Below are 21,023 nucleotides of genomic sequence, written 5' to 3'. Positions count from 1 at the left end.
AAGGCCGGAGCCGCTCGTCGCCGCGAGTGTGAGGGTGTGTGAGTGTGCGGCGTGCGTGTCTCCTCCTCCCCGAGTGACACAGCAGTGAGAAATGCCTATCAGTAACTTAAACCCCCGAAACTCCACCTTCCGGGCGCACGGCGCGGAGCCGGGCGGTGGGAATGGAGCGAGCAGATTGAGGCCGCCGCTGCAGCGCCGCCGGCATGAACTTGGCCACGAGCTGAAGCGGCCGGCGGCGGGGGGGTGGGGGGTGCCGCGGGGGCACCGGCCGCTAGCCAGGGGGGTGATCTGCAACCGGGCCAGGCCACTCGGCGGGCGCCTGAGGCCAGGCTGCCCGCGCCGGCGGCTGCCCGCCCCTGGGGCACTGCCCCCGCCGCCGCCGCCGCCGCCGCCGCGGGAGCTCCGCAGCACGGTAAGGCAGAGGCAGGCGCGGGAGGTCCAACTGCTGGGGGGCTTCGGGGGGCACTGGTGGCCCCGTTTGTGATACCCATCGCGGAGGAGCCGGGGCCCAGGGGTGCTGATAGCTGGGGGACCCCAAAGTTTGCTCCAAGCACACGGCCCACCTGGCGCAGCGCGCGGCCGCCCCCCTCTCGAATAAGCCCGGCAGGGCTGAGCGCAACTCGCTTTGCCAGTGACTGTGGCCTCTTCCTGCTCCCCTGAGCCCACTGGGCGTCTGGAATCGGGCAGGGATAGTCAAGTACTAGAGAGGGAAGTCAGAGGGGCTCGAGCCACGCGGGGTTCCTGGCTGAGTCGGGCGACCGGGAGGCTCCCACTCTGTCCCTGTGCCCCTGGGCCGCTTGCAGCCCGGATGCCCCCGGCTACACTGCCTTCGACTGCCAGCTTCCTGAGCCTGGGCCAGTCGGTAGTGGGCGCCGGGCGCAGGATTCCCCCCCTCACCCAACCGGGTTTGCCGCCGCCGCCGCTGCCGCCGCCGCCGCCGCGAGGGAGTGTGGAGTGTGCGCGCGCCGAGGCGGCTGCCTCGCGTTGGCTCCCCTGCCAAGTCCTCCCCTGGAGAGCAGCTCCGAGCAGAGCTGGCGGCTCGAGGCAGCCCCGACTGGGCTCCTGCCCGAGCTCCCGGCGCCCCCGCGCTCCGAGCTCCCAGGCCTCGGAGCCGGCAGAGCCCGGCGCCGGCAAGGGCGGGCGGGAAGCCCCCCGGAGCGCCGCCAAATACTTTTCTGGGCCAGTTGGCTCGGCCAGGCTCCATCCCGATGCAGCGTGTCCGAAGCCGCTTGGAAAGCTGGCCATACCGTCTGATTTTGATCCATGATGAAATGCGGACTGAGCATACACTAATAGGATTAGCCTGCCAGAAAAGTGCCCTGAAGTCGTCGGAAACTGAGCATACGGGCGCACCTTGGGCCGGGGCTTCCCCCCTGCACTCCTGCAGCTGGGTGCGGCTGCGCAGGGCACCCCCATTGTGGGCGTGCGTGCCCAGGAGGGAGCACAGGACGGCTGGGGCACGTTGGGAGAAGGGACCCCACTTGCTGAGGTAGCTTGACGTTGTTTTTGGCAGCAGAAAGAATCCCCGGGGCGACTTCTCAACGGCGAATTGGCCGTTTGCGGGTAGCCAACCTAGGCTGGCTCCGGGACCTTGTGAGGGCGAGCGAGACGAGCATACGACAGGCGGGCAGCCACGCTGGAACAAAGACGCAAAGTCTTCCCGAGCCCGAGCAATTTCGAAAGAGTTAGATTGGAAGAAGGCCCGGCTCTCCCAGGGGAGATCCCCGCGGGAATCGCGCTGCCCCCACCGGCCCCGGCCCCGAGGCCCGGGCGATTTTGTTCCCGGGCTTTGGTGAGCCAGCGAGCAGCACTGTCCTTGGCAGGCACGGGCCGCCGCCCGGGTACCCACGGGCCGGGCGGGGTAAGCTACGCACCCATGGGGGCTTCCCAGCGGCCACCGCCCGCCGCTCAGGGCTCCCAGAGGCCGCGCAGCTTCTTCCCCCACCCCACCTCTTGTCTTTATAGATCCTCCTCCCTCCCACCCACTGCCGCCACTGCGACCAACAATCCGCTTTCTAAAAAGCCCCTTTGTTTCCCAGGAGGCTGGAGAGAGGGAAGGGGAAAGGGACGCAGAGGCAGAGGGTGGGGGCGGCTGCCTCCCAGTGGCTTCCAGCGGCTTGGGACAGGAGGGCATATGTAGGCAGTGGGGGAGGGGGCTGTGTTTCGAAGACCCTGCACAGGAGTCCCAGAAGGCGTAGGAGCCCCTGGCTCCTGGCGCCCACCGCGTGCCCAGTCTGTGGGCGGTGGACACCCTGGGCCCCGGCAGCCCGGACGGCTGGGCGGGCGGGGGCAGAGGCCAAGGACCAGGAGCGCTCTGCTGGCTGGGCAGACACGGCTCGCCGCTGCACTCACTGGGCGCGGGCAGAGGGGGCGCCCTCTCCTAGGTTTCGCTTTGCAGCCCCTGCCCCTTGCCGCCTGGGCTCTGGGTGGCTGTGGTGCCCGCCCATGTGAGACAAGGCAGAGAAGACATTGGCGACTCTGAGGCTCTGGCCACCCCGCGGTTACACTCTTCACTCCTTCCTGCGCGCTCCTGCCGCCAACCCCTTTCCCACAGGCTCCAGAGCTCCTCGGGGGTGGAGGGGGGCATTGTTTGGAAGCAGGGAGGGAGTTGTACCGCCACCTCTGAGGTTCATGCAGCCTGGGCAGGGAGTGGGGACGAGGACGCACCTTCTGATCGTGCGTCAGCCTGCCGCCTCTGCACAGACCCGGCGCCTCCGGGCACTTGGGAGTGGCCAGGATTTAGTTGGCCCCTATCCCGTACACCTGTCCTCCCCTCCAAACTTGCGGGACCCGGGAATGTTATACATAAAGTGAGAAGTAACCTTTCACCAGCCTGGAGGCCTGCCCCGCCCCGGTCCCCCAAAGCGCCCCGTTTCTCTCCTCGTAAAGTTTGTTTGGAAAGGCAATGCTGACAATAGAAAAATTGACAAATGAGGAGAAGTGGGCGGGGCCCAAACGCCACTGGTGGGTCTCCGGAGCAAAGTGAGATTCCTCCTGCTCTCTCACCGCCTCCGCCCCCTCTTCCATCTCTTGGCGACATATTATTTGTGCCTTTCCGCATATCTTTCCCCTATCCCATTCCCTTCCCCTCCCCGGAGATTATTCGTAAGTGTTGGTCGAACATGTGTTCTCTGGTCTTTAGAATAGAATGCGAAGCGTTAACATCCCTCCCCCCACCAAACACACACATCCCAACTGCATCTAAAACCACAAGAAAGTGCTCAAAGAGTAAACCACGAGCTCTACCTTCTCCTCCCCCCTTTGTGCTTCCCGTCTGGAGCAAGATCATTGGAAAATAAAGCTGCTGATGTGCGAGATGGAACATATGGTGCCTCCATAAGAGAGAAGCTGAAATGGCCTTGAACCTGCCGGACAGACCAGCTGTTTGCTGCCAGCCGGAGCAGCTAATCAGCTTCTTCCCCTTAAAGTAACAGCCCTCTTTTCTCTTGATGACCAGTTTGCATATTAAATAGGATATTCTCCAGAGGAGAAATTTGATGGGCTCCTATATTGCTTTGTGCTTTGGTGGTTCTCTGCAGCGCCTGTCCCTTGCGCTGGGGGCTGCCTTAGCCTCTCCCCACATGTGTGTGTTTCCTCTGGTGTCAGAATGTTGCTCAAAGTGGAACTTGGGAAGAGAGACAGGAAAAGGGAAAGAGAGAGGGACTGACCAATTCCCAGATGCCAGGGAGGAAATCTCTGTTTTGCTTGTACTGGCTTTGGAAAAACTAGCAGTCCTCCCCCCACTTAAATATATCACAAGGAGCTGCAGTTCTTCCTTATAAGATCTCCTTAAAAATCATCCTCTTCCGGTTGTGACCATTTTCAGTTTTCCTTCAGTACAGTGTGTTTGAGAGGGGGAAAAAACCAGTTTGGCATTGGAAGAAGAAAGGCTCGAGGAGATAGAAGGAAATTCCATGTTAGGAAATCATTAGCAAAGGGTGACTTCGTCTGTTTTCCTGCTACTGACGCCGATAGTGACACAGATGTGTGGGTTGAAACAGGAACGTCATTGAATTCTCAACTCAACCAGGAAGTAGCCTATTGCTGGGGTGGGGGTGGGGGCTATACATTCTCTGCATCTTAAGGTTGTCGCTTCTTTTCACTAAGGAAAGGGAATTTTTCAAGCTTGGCCAGCACAGTTAATACCATTTCTCCCCCTTTTAAGCTGATCACCTAAAGGCTTAAAATGCACCTGTGTTAGTAGAGCATCCCTAGGAAACTCAAGCACCGCTTAGGCTTATGGGATGGGCAGCGCCTGATCTTCCACAAATGGTTCTTTCAGATCGTAGTTGGACTACTCTCTTTCTTTACAGGGGCTTCCCATATGCGGCAAACCTTTTTTCTTTTTCTTAAGATTCTGATTTTTTTTTCTTTCTGCAGCGGTGTGTTGGAGAGATAATTACCCTAGAAGCTGAAAAAATTGTGTACTAGAACACTCTCCCTACTAATTAGTAGAGTGAATCTTGAGCAAGTCCATCCTAACCCCTTGTTCTTCTGTCTCCCCTCCATGACCTTGGAGTCGAGAGTTCCTTGTAGCTCTAACGCACTGTGCCTTGTGAATGAAACAGTCATTTTCTGGGAAAGTGAAACACCATTGAGGAAAACAGCTGTGTGTATGTGTGTGTGTGTGTGTGTGTGTGTGTGTACATATATATAAATGAGGCTGAGATTTTGAGGGGCAGTGGGAAAAAGGAGTAAAAACTGGCAGAAGCCCAAGCAAAATAATATACAAATGGGAAATGTTCCTTCTGTATCTTCTGCCAGTGAGAACTGCTAACCCAGAATCATGGATGGTGGAGGCTGAGAAGCAACTTAGAGGCCTTCTTGTGCAATCCCCCTAATCCAGTGACCGCAGGGCCTGTTAACGACAGGCCTCCTATTCGTTGGGTTAGTTTACAGATAACTGGATCTAAACTCTTTGAAATTAGACTGGCATGTTTCCAAAGGACTCATCTAATATAGAGCAGATTTGCTGTTTTGTAGTTATTTAGCAAAGGTTTCAAGGACAAGAAGGCTTTCCCTCTACACACACGTGCCCCACTGGAGTATGGGCTCCGAACTCACTGTCGAATCTTTTCTTCCTAGTCCAGCTGGGTCTTTTTTAAAAATCACATTTCTAAGTTTGAGGATGCAGCAGCCATGAAAGAATCTGCCACTGTCCTGCTTGATGTTAATATTGATTTTTTTTAAACGGATTGGGGGAGGGGTGGACATTATGAAGAAGGACCTTTTATCCTCCGAGCTCTTTGGCAATTATCTTGCTGCCATAAATGTTGATACACATATAATGGATGTAACTAAAAAATCTCCTTATCCAAGCAGAAAAGGCTGAGTGTTTGTTGGAGCAGATAGAATGCTGAGAGTGTGAATAGACCAACCCAGATGTGGCTGGGGAGGGAGATAAATGATGGGGGAACAGGAGTCGGTTACTATGGATCAGCACAATAAACCAATTCCCATCATACACCTCTCACAACACCACCAAGGAGTAACCTAGGCAGCACCAGTCAACTGTATGGCAGGAGCAAAGCCTCGCAAAGCTCAGCTGGAAGCAGTCTGATTTGTCAGACACTGAGTCCTTAAATATCTTCTGGACTTTGAAGAGGGAAACTTCATAAATCTGCATGAACCCGATGGGTTTTATTGCAGTGCTTACTACTGGTTTTGTCATCTCTGCTGTCGTCATTTAGAAAGGAAGAGTGGGCCCATGGCGCCGGTTAGCAGTTAGTCAGGTGTTGCGGGGAGTGGTGGGCTGAACAGCAGAGTCCTGGGGGGTCCCGCTCCCAAATGACCACCCTGGGGCTGAAGCCCCAAAAGCGTTTTTGGCAAGGAAAGGGGATGGAAGCAAAAGAATTAGGTTCCTCCCCTCCCATACCCCGTTGCTTTACTTTTTCTCCCCATTCAGAGAGCCTTCCTGATTTCCTTCATGCTTCAAGTCCCCTCCTAAAATCTGACCTCTTATAATTTCCAAAACAGATATGTCACAAAAGATCCCCCTACGTGAGGCATAGTGAGGGGCCTTGCTGGCTGTGGGCAGCAGACTCCAGGAGTAAATGTTTCCAGATACAGGGCCAAGGAGCACCGTAAGGAAAAGGCCCTTTGCACAGTCTCGGAGAATTGTCCTCATCCAGAGGGATTCCCCCAGATCTTCATGGAACCCCAGCTTCAGACTCCCCCTTCCTCCCTGGCCTATGTGACGGTGGACTCTTCCTGACCCTGGAGGAGAAGCCTACACGTTGCAACCCAGTCCTGCCCTGGTTGCCTTCCAGCCCTAGGGTCGCCAGCACCCCTTTCTGCACAGCCCGAGACCTAGTTTCAAAGTGTCTCCACTTTCTGGAGGGGTAGGGACCCAGCCACCTTCCCCTCCCAGTGTACCCAGCTGCTCGCTCTGCCTAGTGGACTTGGGGAAATGCTGTTTTCTTAAGGCTGAGAACGATTTCACGAGGCCCAGAGGAGGATGGGGCCAATCATGATTTGATCATGCTAGAAGGGGGCCTGGCCAGCTGGTCATTGTGTTGACCCCATTTCCTCTGCCTGTGGGAGCACCTGGACACTAGGCCATCAGGACACATTCTGCTGGTTCTAGAAGAGACCACTGGAGGCCTCAGAGCCCGAAATGGTGAATGGCGTCTTTGGAGGGGACGTGTGGGCTTTCGAGAATCAAAGGCAGGATAAAAACTGAGTTTTTTGGAATGCTTTGGGCAATCTCAAGTCCTTGGTCCAATCGTCTTGAGCACTGCTCTTGCCCAGTGAATAGTATGTCTGTATTTTGTTCAACATTTGAACCTGAACCCGCCACCCCTGGCTTCCTTAAGAGCTCGATGACACAGAAGGTGGAGAGGGAGGAAGGAATGCAGGATCCAGCTCTGCCTTCCTTTTGGGGGCACCGTTAGCCAGTGGACCACGGTCCTGCACATAGTTGACGGAACTGCCCCAACTCCCCTACAGACTCAGATGCTGAAAGCTGGAAAGTTTTTGAGCTGAAAGAGTAAATCCCTATGATTTTACAGAAGAGGAAAGTTAAGCCCAGAGAGATGGCCCAACTTGCGTGAGGAGACACAGTGGAGGGAGCCCAAAGTAGATAGAAACCTGGTCTCCCACTGCCAGTCAAGTACTTAGGTCCCAAACGCCCATTTTGCACTCATGCTGAGGAAGAGCAAATATGGTGAGAGGAATGTGGCACGCAGAGAAGGACCATTGTTAACTGGTGCTAATATAATCCGCCCGTGTCAGTGTGTGCTTTGCTTAGCATTGTTGGGACAGTAGAGGGGTGCATTGGAATCAGAACTCCAAGTCTAGAACTAGCTGAAGGTCATTGAAGGTTATAAGTTAAGGATCAGTCTGGGGCTCAGGCATTGGTACCTCAGAAAGGAATGTCTGGTCTTGTTTTGTTTTCAAGTTGCTGATGGAGAGTTGGGCAGCCAGCCCCCTGGAGGGCTGAACTGGGTGGGCTCTGTTGGTGGTTGCGGGTTGTTTGGGTTTTATTCTTAATGTTATCTCAGTGTTAATATCTGCCTGGGGAAGTTCCAGTGTCGACCTCGGAATTTTAAGTGGGACAGTAGTTTTGGGGCAGTTGCCAATGTCACATGCTTTGCATGTCTAATTCTGAAAGACTGGCATGCATTATGCTAGCTTTGGGGAGGAGGGCATAGCGTTTCTAAGCCACTTGTCTGTCAAGGATTAATTTAACCTCTAATTACTACATTTTCTTCGCAGTTTGCTGCACGAACATGTTGTAACAAAAGCTCAAAGAAGTATGCTATTTCATTTCGCTGCCACTCTGAAATTAATTTGGGGGATATGGAGTCAAATCTGACACACTTGGTGTTAAAATAATTGTGCTGACACTTGAATTAAAGTGAACAATCTGGTTGTTTCTAGTGATTCCCCAGCGATGGGGTACAGAGCATTATTGTGTTAGTCGTAGCCACAGCCCTCAAAATGAGTCGTGATGATGTGGAGGAGTGTCACTGCACTAATCCCACTGGACATCGTGTGTTGCCTTCAGAGCGTGATTAATGGCCTGCGTAGTGGGGCAGCCAGGGAGCCCTTCCTACACACTAACAGGGCAGGTGGTGAGGTCTCCTCCCACAGCAGAGCTGAGGCCATTACCAAATCAGAGCCTCCCAAGGGCCTGTTCCCAAGGCAAAACCTGTTCAGAGCCTGGCGACGATGAAATTGTAAGATTAAACTGCCAGAGATTCTCCAAGTAGGCTTCTCTCCCTCCTCCTCCTCCCTGCCCCCCCCTACTCTTCCAGGGGAGGCCCCTTGGCAGCCCTACCAATATCTTTTGATCCTCACCTCCCCAAACAGCAGCAGTGGATGAGGGAGCCGCAGGCCCATTCCCCACTCTGGGGTGGCTGGAAAGTCTGGCTTCTCAGACCCTGGGTGGGAATACTTGGCAGCATGGTTTGGTTCCTATTATGAAGTCCATGAAAGTAAACTTGTGGGATGAGGGTGATGACCAGTTTAGCCAGTTGATGGGCTTCATCTCCTTGCCTGGGCAGTTGTGGGGAGCCAGACTTTACACTCACACACGGACCCCTACCTCAGTAGCAAAGAAGCATGATCAGGGCTCTTCATTTCCTCCCAGGAAGGAGAGGCACTTTGTAGGCTTTTAGAGTACACTTTGTCTTTTAAAGTACATTTTGCCCCTGGATTTGAGAACTAGAAGCTGACATCGTCTCTCTTATCCTCAGCATATCCCTTCTGAAAGGTCGTACCCAGATAGAAAGGGCTAGATCCGAAGCCCTTGTTCCCCATATGGATGGGGACAGGCTGTCTGACATTTGCAATCATGCCTTTGGGTTGGGACTTTGCCAAATCCTGCGCAAACCAAGTTCAGGTTCATTCCCCCGACCTCGCCCTTCCTGAATCTTAGACCTTCCCCTTCCCTGGAAAGGCAAAATGCTCAGCCCTCCGTGTCTTAGTGTGACTCCTTTCCTCGGGAGAATCTGGAACCTCTAACTTGAATTATGGGATGTAAGGGTTACCATGCCTTGGAGAGCATCCCCTTTTAGGGCATAGGCAGGAGGTGCGCAAGGGTTAGGGAGGCCTTCTTGGCGCCCCCAAGTCATACCATGCCTGGCAGAAAGCTGGTTCTGTTCATGAGATTGGACAATGGCTAGGAGCAGCCCCTGGGTGCTAAGGCTGTCCTGAACTCGCTCCCAGAGAAGTGGATGGTACCTGGTATCCTGAGCCCCGAATCATAAAAAATGATTCCTGTCTCACGGAAGTAGGGACGGCTCTTTGCCTTTTGTGGGTCACGAACTTCTTTGAGAGCCTGATGAAAATTGGGAGTCTTCTCCTTAGACCCCCCCAACAAGTATATGCAATGTTGCATCCAATTTCAGGGGCTCAGAGACCCTCTAGAAGCCTATTCATGGTTCCCTTGGGGACCCTTTGAGACAGGTTAAGAATGCCTCGATATCTAGCTGTGCCAGCTTGCGTGGTCATGCCTGGTCACCACATGGGCATAGAAGCACCATGACGTGGTGAAGGAACATGAGCGGTGCTTTCGGCACAGGATATTGACTAGCTGTGGGATTTTAGGCAAGTCCCTGAACCTACCCGAGCTGCAGTGTCCCCAGTTGTCAGATGGCACTATGAGAATGCCAGTCCTACCCAGCTTAACGGCACCAGGGGAGATTCAGATGAGCTGGTGTTGGAGAGACGGTCTGGCATACATAAGGCACACTCTTGGGTTGCTCTCTGTGGTGCCACTGGTCACTCCTCCTTTTGCCTTCCCTTTTTGCCTGTGAAATTGAACAAAAGCAAAGCAGGTTTCTTTTGACATGAAAAGTCCTTTTGTCCCTTCCTTTGACATTGTGTAAGTTACACCCAAGCAAGCTAGCATAAAAGAGTCTCTAGATCGGGAGGGACCTCCACGGGCATGCAGTGTGTCTGGGATCTCGGCAGTTCTGGAGGCCCTGCCTGGTTAGGGGTCCGGCTTGCCCAGTCCTCGGCGGCTCCCGAGTGGAGCCAGCATGTGTATACCTGGCCCAGTGCCCTGGAGGAGGTTTCATGTCAGCTGGCCACGGACGTTAGCAAATGTGGTCTGACAAGGCAAATGATTTGGTTTTCCACATTCCAGTACTGTCAGGCTTGGCATACGGAAGGTAAAAGTGGATCCTTGAATCTCCCCCACATCGGTGGAAAGGTCCAGCCAGCTCCTTGTGAAAACTGGTTGGTGGACCTTCCCCGGGCTCTGGCCAGGGCCCTGTCCTGAGGGAGAGAAGCAGTTCTTTTTGGAGAAAAGCCTCAAGAGGGCTCTGCAGGCACTTTGGTGGGGGGGGGGGGATGTCAGCCTGGGAAGAAAGAGGCCTGCTGGACTCAATTCAAATAGCCCTCCTCCACCGCCCACGTCCGACCCTGGCAATGTGGAAAGACTTCTCATGGCAAAGCCAAGAGGGCTGCTAAATTACAGATTGGGAAACTGAGGCCCGAGAGGGGGCCAGGCTTGCCCAAGGTCAAATGACAAGTCAGGAGCTGGCCGTGCGAGAACATAGATGAGCGTGAAGCCATGTTCTTGGTCGTTGTCGGATCTGCCTTCCCTCCAGGCTCTCTGGCTCCTGGCAATAGTATCTTTTCACCTCTTTTAATAACACAACCCCGTCTTCAGATTCACCTGGCCCTAATGAATGCTCAGGTTCTCAAAGTCAGTTTGAGAGAATAAATAGCTGGTTTGGAAAGCCCTTTGAACCCTCAGAGGACGATCCTGGGTCATGCTGAGCCTGTTTGTATGCAGTTTAAGAGTCGAGGCAGCCATACTTATGTAGAGCTGGTTATTCCCTCCCTCTCTCCACCCCAAGTTAGGAACTTTTTGGAAGAGAATTTGTTGTTAGGAGCTTAGGCTTTCCCTCTCCTTTAGAAAGAGAAGAGAGCTGTTTTGCTTTGAACTAGCTTGCAAACAGATTGAAGGGTCCCCTCCTTTCTTTCTTTTGTTAAACCAGCCAGATTTGCCAGGGCTGGTTAACTGGAGATCATGTTGAAAATGAGCGTTCAGCACTGGGTCATTATGCAGAGTGGCGCCAATACCCATCCTTTGCTAGAGTGTCTGGGTCTTAAGCTTCATTATTCATCTAGAGAGGGAGGAATCCTGCAAATCGCTTGAAAGTAGATGCCACCCAGCAATTTTAGGCATCCTCACATAATTATCTGAAACTATACTGGTCTGTAAATGGGGAACTGTGACAGTTGGCGCTCGCCTTTTGGAAGAGTCACTGTCTGGGAGGGATCCCTAGGGCAATACTGGGAAGAACGGCCAGCTGGGGGACAGCCAATGTGTGCTCTGGGTCTGGCTGTGAGCCTCAGTTTCCCCATCTGTACAGTGAAGGAGTTGACTAGGGGCATCTGAGCGTGCCTCTAGCTCTGACATTCTGAGTTGCAAATTACACTCTTAAGTTACCTAAATTATAATTTTGTTCTTGAAATGACCAGAGAGACATGAAACCTTGAGGGTTTCATTTTATTTTGGTAGGTGAGGCCTGTGACTGTTATATAAATGAGGACAGTTCTAGAAGTTGGAGTAAAGACAAAAAGAGTTATGTATTTACGTAGGACCGAAGAATGGGAAAGTGGACGTTTCCTTAGAGATCCTGGTTTTTACACACGAGGATGCTGGGACTGGACGCCCCCTATAACTGCTAGGAGGTGAGCTAGTCCAGCACTCAGACATTCACACTCTCAGCCCGCTGTGGGCTATCTCCCTACCCATAGATCACACACCCTTACAGAAGAAGCATCCAGACGTCCAGCTCTTGGGTCTGTAGTCAGCAGAATATTAGGCTGTGAGATTCTGATTTCTAGCTATCAAGTAGCAGCTTATCGAAAAGGAATTTTCCCCCTTCCCCTGCCCCCAACAGCCAAGAGTTGTTCTCAGCTAAAGTAAGTATTTAATTTTGTTGGTCTTGTACCAATGCCTAATGTAAAATAAAGCAGATTTTTAAAAAATAATGGGGTGTGGTCCTTGGGGAGCTTGTTATTTGGAATTACTATTATTTATTTATTTTTTTAAGGGAGGGCACAGCTCACGCTGGCCCTTGCAGTGATCAAACTGGCAACCTTGGTGTTATTAGCACCACGCTCTAACCAACTGAGCTAACCGGCCACCCCTGGAAATATTTTAGTTTAAACATATGGGCTGCTTTAGGCTTAACTTCACATATGCTAATTTTCATTATATATATATAAAAATACCCTAAGCCACCCCGCCCTTATTTTTTTAATGAGTAACAGTTTGTCTTGTCTAAAAGAAGCTTTTAGTCTCTCAACTGTTTGCACCCACAGTACTTGGCATGTTCGCTTGTTTGTTTTTAAATCACATACATATGTTGACCACGACTAGTTCATGGGGTACTTACAAAATCTGCCTGGCTCCTCTCCACAAAGCCACCAGTTCTGGACAGTTTTTTTCTTTCTTCTTTTTAAATAAATTTTATTGGGGAATATTTGGGAACAGTGTGTTTCTCCAGGGCCCATCAGCTCCAAGTTGTTGTCTTTCAATCTAGTTGTGGAGGGCACAGCTCAGCTGCAAGTCCAGTCGCCGTTTTCAATCTTAGTTGCAGGGGACCCAGCCCACCATCCCATGTGGGAATGGAACCAGCAACCTTGTTGTTGAGAGCTCATGCTCTAACCAACTGAGCCATTCAGCTGCCCCTCCGGTGGCTCAGTGGCAGCTCATTGTCTTCAATGAACTTGTGGAGGGCACAGCTCACTGGCCCATGTGGGAATCGAACCGGCAACCCTGTTGTCCAGAGCTCGCACTCTAACCAACTGAGCCATCTGGCCACCGAAGGACAGTTTCTTTCAGCTCCAACCCAATCACCTGTTATCTGTGCCCAGCCAGCCCCTCCTCAGGCCTGGTGTGTGGCGGGGGACCACTGTGTGGCGAGGAGTTAGCCTGGGTGCCAGGCCCATCTCTGCTACCTCACTGTGTGACCTTGGGCAAGTCTCTTCCCCTCTCTGGGTCCCCCATGGTTCCCATCATGACAATGAAGGGGCTGGCCTAGAGGCGTAGAGCGCTCTCTGAGATTTCCTTCTTATTGAAAAGGAAATAAGGGGTTGGATTGTTATATTTGGAGGCTGATTTGACCAGTGGAGTATATGAGCTTTAGATCCTTTCTAGAAGTAAAATTCAGTGATTGTCTGCACTGAAAGAGGTAGGTAGACATCAAGTCCAAGAAAAGAGAAACATACTAGCACTATTAAGTGTAGATACTTCTCTGCCCACATAGTTCCTGATGTCTGGCTGCCCTTTGGGGAAAAAAATGTATCTATTCCCTTCCTCTTACTCAGATTTGTTAAGACACTTGGCTTGAAATCTACAAAAAGGGAGGTGGGAAAGGAAGGCAGTACCCAAGACCTTTCTTTCTACTGTGGACCCTTGCCAGTGGTGGAGCCCATTGGGCTGCCTCTCCCCTCCCACTTGGACAGGTCAGTATGAAACTGGATCCCAAAGTAATCCAAAATTAGAACTTGGGTGCTGGTCATTTTAGGAACGTGTCAAAAGTCATTTTGAAAAACTGATTCTACAAAGATGTTTTATATGTCTACTATATGCCAGACAGTGTTGCAGGAAGGATGGATGGATGGATGGGATGAATGGAAGGAAGGATAGACAGATACATGAAAGTTAAGATGTAAAAGACTACTAAATACCCAATGTAAAGAACTTACACAAATTAATAATGTGTGAGGTTGATGATACAAGAATGAATGAAACAGACGAAACAGTCTCATGGAAGGTACCTAGTGCGGGAGACCAACGATAGACAAGATTAATAAGTAAAAAATACAGTATGTCCGAGGTGATGAGTGTCTTGAAGCAAAATAAATCACAGAAGGGAGTTGAAGAGTGCCAGGGAAGAGTGCACTTTTAAATAGGATGGCCAGCGAGGACCTTGTTGAAAGGTGAGATTTGAGCAAAAACTTGCAAAACCATTTATCAACCAGGCCAGTGCTGTCCAATAGAAATATAATGCAAGCCAAAGATGCAAGCCACACATATTATTTTAAATTTTCTAGTAGCCACATTGAAAAAGAAGCAAGTGAAATTAATGTAATACATTTTATTTAGCCCAATCTATCAAAATCTAAAATAGTATTTCAACATGCAATCGACTTAAAATTTACTGTGATGGGGCACATTCTTTTTATCATACTAAATCTTCACATTCCAGTGTGTAGTTTATACTCACAGCACATCTCAATTCAGACTAGCCACATGTACCTCATGACTACCATATTGGACAGCGCCTAACTACTCTCTAAGTTAAACGTTCCTATTTTAGCAGGTCCCTGATAAACTACTTTATAGGGTGCCTTCTTTGCTGACTGGCCTGAAATTATTGACAATAATGGATGTTGTTAATCATCATTAATCTGCATAAGTTCTTTCACTGTGAGTATTTGGTAACCTTTTACATCTTAACTCTTCGTGTATCTACATATACCTGCCTATCCCCCCATCCATCCACTCTCCACAGTGGCTTTACCTGAACGATGTCCTCCAGTTCTCAGTTTTTCTGCCTTGCGGGCTGGGTTCTGAATGGGCATCTGGAGGAAGTTCAGTGGTCCAGCTGGTGGCTGCCACACTGAGCAGAGTTTTGGAGGAGCATTGGCAGCAGATCTTTTGTCAGAAGGAAGGCTCCAGTTTTGACTTGAAACGTATGAAAACAGCAGTTCCCTGAATACCTGTAGGTGCCTAGAGACTCCTGTCTTGGTGCCTCTTGGAAACCCATGCATCAGCTGAGAACGTTTTCTAAGGGTTGGCCCTCAAGTCTGTGTTCTTTGCCCCTGCATCTTCTCCCTGGGGGGTTAATTGATCACTTTTAAGCTTTATTTAAATGTTTAGTTTGACTTAAATTCAGACTTCAAGAAAAGTTGGAAGAATAATACAAATAATTTCTGAGTACTGTTTACTCAATTCCCCAAATGTTAATATCTTACCACAGTTTCTTTGTTTTATCCACTCTCTCTCTCTCTCTCTCTCTCTCTCTCTCTCTCTCTCTCTCTCTCTCTCTCTCTCTCTCTCTCTCTCTCTCTCTCTCTCTCCAGCTTTTTCTGAATTGCATGAGAATAAATTGCAGCCATCGTGCTCCTTTATCCCTAAATAGTTGGATGTATATGTTCTAAAAACAAAGACATTCTGTTGCATAAGTTTAGGATATTGATCACATTGTTACCAATCAGATCTAAAGATCTTCAGCCTTATTCAGATTTTGCTGATTGTCCCAAAAATGTCCTTTATAGGAAAATAAAACTCCAGGATCGTATGTTGCATTTGGTTATTATGTTCCTTTAGTCTCCTTTAATCTGGAACAATTCTTCACTCTGTCTTTGTGTTTTGTAGCATTGGTATTTGTGAAGAGTACAGGCCAGTTATTTTGTAGAGTGCCCTTCATTTTATGTTTGTCTGGCGTTTCCTCATGATTAGATTCAGGTTCTGCACTTTTGGCAGGAATACCACAGAAGTGATGCTGTGCCCTTCTCAGTGTGTCATATCGTGAGGTACGTGATGTTGATTTATCTCATTATTGCTGGATGGTTAACGTGGTGTCTGCCAGATTTCTCCACTGTCAGCTTACTATTAATATTTTCCCCTTTGTAATTATCTTATGGGAATGTATTTTGAAGATATGTTCATGTCCCGTTACTCTGCAGACTTCCACTCACGAGTTTAACATCCATTGATGGTCCTTGTCTGAGGCAAGTTTATTATGCTTGTTGCCAAACAATGACTTTCTAATTCTGTCATCCATTCTATCCTTATTATTTGGCTTTCTAATGTAAGAGAGTTTTCCTTCCTCCCTCATTTATTATATATTTATTTATATCAGGTCAACTCATAGATAATTATTTTGTTCAATGAGTTATAATTCTTTACTCATTATTTATTGTGATGCTCAAATTCTCCCAGGTTTGGCCAGTGGGAGACACGTTATGCTGCCTTTTATGTCTATTTGACGTGTCCCTAATCATTCTCTGAGGATGGCCTTAATTTCTGGCACAACGAGATGCTCCAGGCTCATCTTGTACACTTGCTGACTCGGCCCTAAAAATCAGCCATTTTCCCAAGAAGACCTAGTGTCTTTTAGTGGAGAATGGTATTTACAAACCAAGATCTGGGCACTAGATAGATGTATGCTCATTTCTACAGGAATATCATTGCGAGTAGACCCTCTCAGTCCACAAAGCTAGGAAATTAAGTATTTAATTAACTTACATCTAGACTTCATTTTATTTTGTTATTCTATTCATTTTTATTATTGTGGCAACTTCTCTATTTATCATGAGTTTACTCTGATACCTCTAAATTCCATCCAACAGCAAAGTTCATTCTATCTTTCCCCTTTCAATATTTGTAACTCCCTTTTATGACAGTGACAAATCGCTCTGCTATTATCCATAATATATTTGCCCATTTACTGAATCCTAGGATACACAGAAAGTAGTTTCAGAATTGCTAACCCATCACTCTGTGAAAACAAACCTATTAACTAGAGTGCAATATTTGTTTAGAATTCATTTTGTCTTTAGTTTAAGGATATATTGTCCAAAGACTGTTAAAAATTACCTGGCTCCAGTGTGGTCATTTGAATATGGTTGAGTTCACTTGTTCCTGTTTAGATTCCTGGGGTTTCTGTTTTCCTATACTTGTTAATTTATATTAAATTTATTGAAGTAACATTGGTTAAAAACATTTTATGAATTTTAGCTGTACAACATAATTCGGTATCTATGTACTCTAATACATGTTCACCACCCCAAATCTAGTTTCCTTCTATTACCATATATTTGACCCCCTTTACCCAAGTCACCCTCCCCCAACCCCCATCACCTCTGATGACCACCATTCTGCTGTCAGTATTTATGAGTTGTTTTCGTTTGTTGTGTTAGTTTGTTTAATTCTTTCTTTTTTGAGCTTCTGAAATAATAGCATAATTCCAAAAGTGAGAACTGGACAGAAGTGACACCTCCCGTTACTTCTATCCTTTCCACCTCATTCCATTCATCCTATCTAAATAACCAACCTCATTTGTTCTCCTGCTTTTCTTTTTGCACAAATGAGCAGATATTTGTGCATTTTCCGACATTCCTTTCTTTCTCACATGAAGGGTGATAGGTACTCTTTTGGGCTTTGCTTTTTTACATGATAGTACATCCCAGCAATCACTTCATATCCGTTCGTAGAGATCTTTCTCTTTTATTATTGCAGCATAATATGGCTTTGTGTATGTAGATGTACCATAGATTATTCAACCACCCTGCCATATATGAACATGTAGCTTGTTCCCAGTATTTTGCCATTACAAACCATGCTGCAATCAACAACCTGATGCATATATATTTTCAGTTTGTTAGACGTGTATCCTAGGGGTAGAGTCCTCGAAGTGGAATTGGTGTGTCAAAAAGTAAACACATATATAGTTTCGTTAGGTATGGCCAAATTCCCCTCCCGACAGGTAGTACCAATTTACATTCCCATCAGAAATGTGCGTCTTTATCTCTAAAGCCTTGCCAATAGTGTTTAGTATACTTTTAAATTTTTGTAAATCTGATAGGTGGTAAATGGTATCTGATTAATTTTAATTAGAATTTTTCTAATTATAAGTGACGTGGGCATCTTTTCATATGCTTTAAAAGAGCCATTTTTGGTGGGTGGGTGTGAATTATTTGTTCATGTCTTTCTCCCTTTTTCTGTTTTTTTTTTTGTATTTTATCCTCAATTTTAAGAGTTTTTGTATTAATGATACCAGTTTTTTTTTAACTTTTATTTATTTTAAGTGTGTTTTTCCAGGACCCATCAGCTCCAAGTCAAGTAGTTGTTTCAATCTAGCTGTGGAGGGTGCAACTCACAGTGGCCCATGTGGGGAACTGGCGACCTTGGTGTTAAGAGCACCGCATGTGGGGAACTGGCGACCTTGGTGTTAAGAGCACCGCGCTCTAGCCAACTGAGCTAACCAGTTGCCCCCAATGTTATCAGTTTTTTTAAAATATAATGTATCTTGCAAGTAATTTTCCCGATTTGTTTGTCATTTTTTGATGTTTGTTTTTCTTTGCCACGCAAAAGTATTTTATGTAGTCAAACATCAATCTTTTATTTTATTGCATCTGGATTTTGAGTCACAATGACAAAGCCTTTCCTCACACCACGGTTAAAGAGGAATGCACCCATTTTTCTTCCAGTATTTGTAGGGTTTCAGGTTTTACATTTAGATTCTTAATCCGTTTGGAGTTTATTCTTGTGAATGGTTATATGGCATGGATCTTTGCCTATTTCATATGGCTATTCAGTTATTACAACCCCATTTTTAACTTTGTCCCCAGTAATTTAAAATGTCACCTTTATCATATATTCAATTCCTATATATAATTGAGAATATTTCTAGATGTATGTTTTATTCCGCTGGTCGATTAATCTGTTCCTCCTCCAATACCACAGTGTTTTAATCATAGAAGACTTACAGTATGATTTTTAAAACCTTTTTATTTTTACTTAATTGTAGATTTACATGGTGTCGCAAATGGTAAGATTTCGTTATTTTTTATGGCCGAGTAATACCATTTACGGCTACATGGATGGACCTGGAAGGTATTATGCTAAGAGAAATAAGTCAAATAGAGAAAGACAAATACCATGTGATCTCACTGATATGTGGAATGTAAAGAACAAAATACACAAACAAACAAAACAGAAAGAGACTCATAGATACAGAGAACAAACTGATGGTTGCTGGATGGGAGCAGGGTTGGATGGCTGGGTCAAAAAGGTGAAGGGATTAAGAAGTACAGATTGGTAGTTACAAAATGGTCACGGGGAAAATACAGCATAGGGAATAGAGTCAATGATATGGTAATAACTATGTATAGTGCCAGGTGGGTACTAGACTATTCGGGGGGGATAAAAAATTGTAATTTTATGTGCAATTGTAAGAAATGGTACAGAAAGTTCCTGTGTAGCTGTAGCCTCACCCGGTCTCCCCCAATGGTAACATTTTGCATAACTCTAGTGCTCTCATGCCTAGGACAGAAACATTGATACAGTCCATCCAAAACAAAATCCAAGTTGGGTTTTGAGAGTTCTTTATACATTTTACATACTTGTCCATTGTCTGATGTGTACTTTGAAAGTACTTTCTCCCAGTCTGTAGCTTGTCTTTTCATCCACTTAACAGGTTCTTTTGCAGAAAGATTATTTTCAGCCCATGCTTTTGTTGTCAAGTCTAAGCAGTATTTACTCATCGAGTCTTCTAATCAGTGAACATAGTATGTCTGTCTATTTAGATCTTTATTTCTTTCATAAGCATTTTGTAGTTTTTTTGGATACAGATCCTATGCACATTTTCTTTGATGTAATATTTAAGTATTGCATTTTCTTTATAGCAATTGTAAGCGGTATTGTGTTTTTTAGACACAGTTTTAGTGATACAATTCACATACCACAAAATTAAAGTGTTCAATTCAGTGTTTTTTAGTATGATCAGAGAGTTGTGCCACCATCACCAATATCTAATTTCAGAACATTTTAGTTACCCTGAAAAGAAACTACATACCCGTAGCAACCATTCCCCATTCCCCTCCTCTCAGCTCCTAGCAACCATTAATCTGTTTTTGGTTTCTATGGATTTGCCTATTCTGGACATTCCTATAAATGGGAGCATACAATAGGTAGCCTTTTGTGACTGATGTCTTTTCCTTAGGATACTATTTTTAAATTTTATCCGTGTTTTAGCATGTATTAGTACTTCATTCCTTTTTGTTGCCAAATAATATTCCATCGTATGGATTGATGCCATTCTGTTTATTCATTCACTAGCTGATAGAAATTTGAGTTGTTACCACTTTTTGACTGTTATGAATGATACTGCTATGAACATTCACGTATAAGTTATTGTGTAGACATAGCTTTTATTTCTCTCAGGTATATACCTAGGAGAGAAATTTCTGGGTCATATGGTGACTCTGTGTTTAACATTTTGAGGAAGTGCCATAATGTTTTGCAAAACAGTTGCACCATTTTACAATCTCACCAACAATATATGAGTATTTCAATTTCTCTGCATCCACACCAACACTTGTAATTTTCTGTCTTTTTTAATTTTTATTTTTTGATAGCTAATCACATCTATTTCAGGGCATAATATGCTTTTTAGACACATGGGTGATACTGAGTTACAACCCTTTTTAAATATCCATGGGGTATTTTATTTTTGCAAAGACAGGTTCTAAAAATCATAAAACCAGATAGATTAATAATACGCTTATCAAAATTAGATTAAAAATTAGTCATGGCTCTCATTCACTCTGTCCTGGCATTAAAGATGTTATAAAGATTCATAGAATACCAGCAAGTATGCCAACATTTATAGACAGTGGTGTTGTCAAAAAAGTCTTTCTCTGATTTTAGCAAAGAGAAACCATCCAAATTTTATTCTCTGTACTACTGACATGATTTAACTTTGGTACATGGTATTATTATGTCTCCTACTTTAGCAAAGTCTAGTTTTCTCAAGGCTGTTTCCCCAACTTTTCTGGAAGTAAAATATATTGTTTCCAACCTTCAAATTAAAATGTTATCCTCATAAATACACGTATATACACCAGGTTGGTATATTCACATACAACCTTTCCAATTTCAGGCTAAGCAAAGACATACATGTAGAGCTATATTAACATCATTAAAGCAAAAGATAATCCAACTTAACGTCAAGAGAAAACGTGACCTTCCATGCAGTGTTTGATATAGAAAATACTGAGTTTTGTCACATTTTATTCAAATACCAGTCTGATCACACATGGTCCAAGAACATTCAAATAATAAACCTAAAAGAAACCGATGTTAACGATTGGTCTTCGAACATTATAGCCAATGATGCCACGCTTGCCTGTGATCTCACCAGCATCAGTGGTGACCAAACCATCCAGCAGACCTTCCTTAGCTGTGAGCCATTTGAAGCTACCAGTTTGAGCACCACTGACTATTTGTTTCAAGCTCTGAATAGCTGTAGGGATCTCAGCAG

At 46.8% G+C, this 21,023-nt stretch overlaps 1 protein-coding gene across 4 annotated transcripts in view; it reads left to right on the top strand.

Moving 5' to 3' along the window:
- The first annotated feature begins 285 nt into the window (after positions 1-285).
- Positions 286-21,023, top strand: part of MAMLD1 (mastermind like domain containing 1) — a 123,426-nt gene continuing 102,688 nt past the window's right edge. For all 4 annotated transcript variants that reach the window (XM_081043864.1, XM_081043866.1, XM_081043863.1 and 1 more), the window contains exon 1: positions 286-412. The gene's annotated coding sequence lies outside the window, so the exon portion shown is untranslated. The remainder of the gene's footprint in view (positions 413-21,023) is intronic.

Source organism: Rhinolophus hipposideros, assembly GCF_964194185.1.
Source record: "Rhinolophus hipposideros genome assembly, chromosome: X".
NCBI classification, from domain to species: Eukaryota; Metazoa; Chordata; class Mammalia; order Chiroptera; family Rhinolophidae; genus Rhinolophus; species Rhinolophus hipposideros.
The sequence above is the reverse complement of the archived record's forward strand: the minus strand, read 5'-3'. Positions and strand labels throughout refer to the sequence as shown.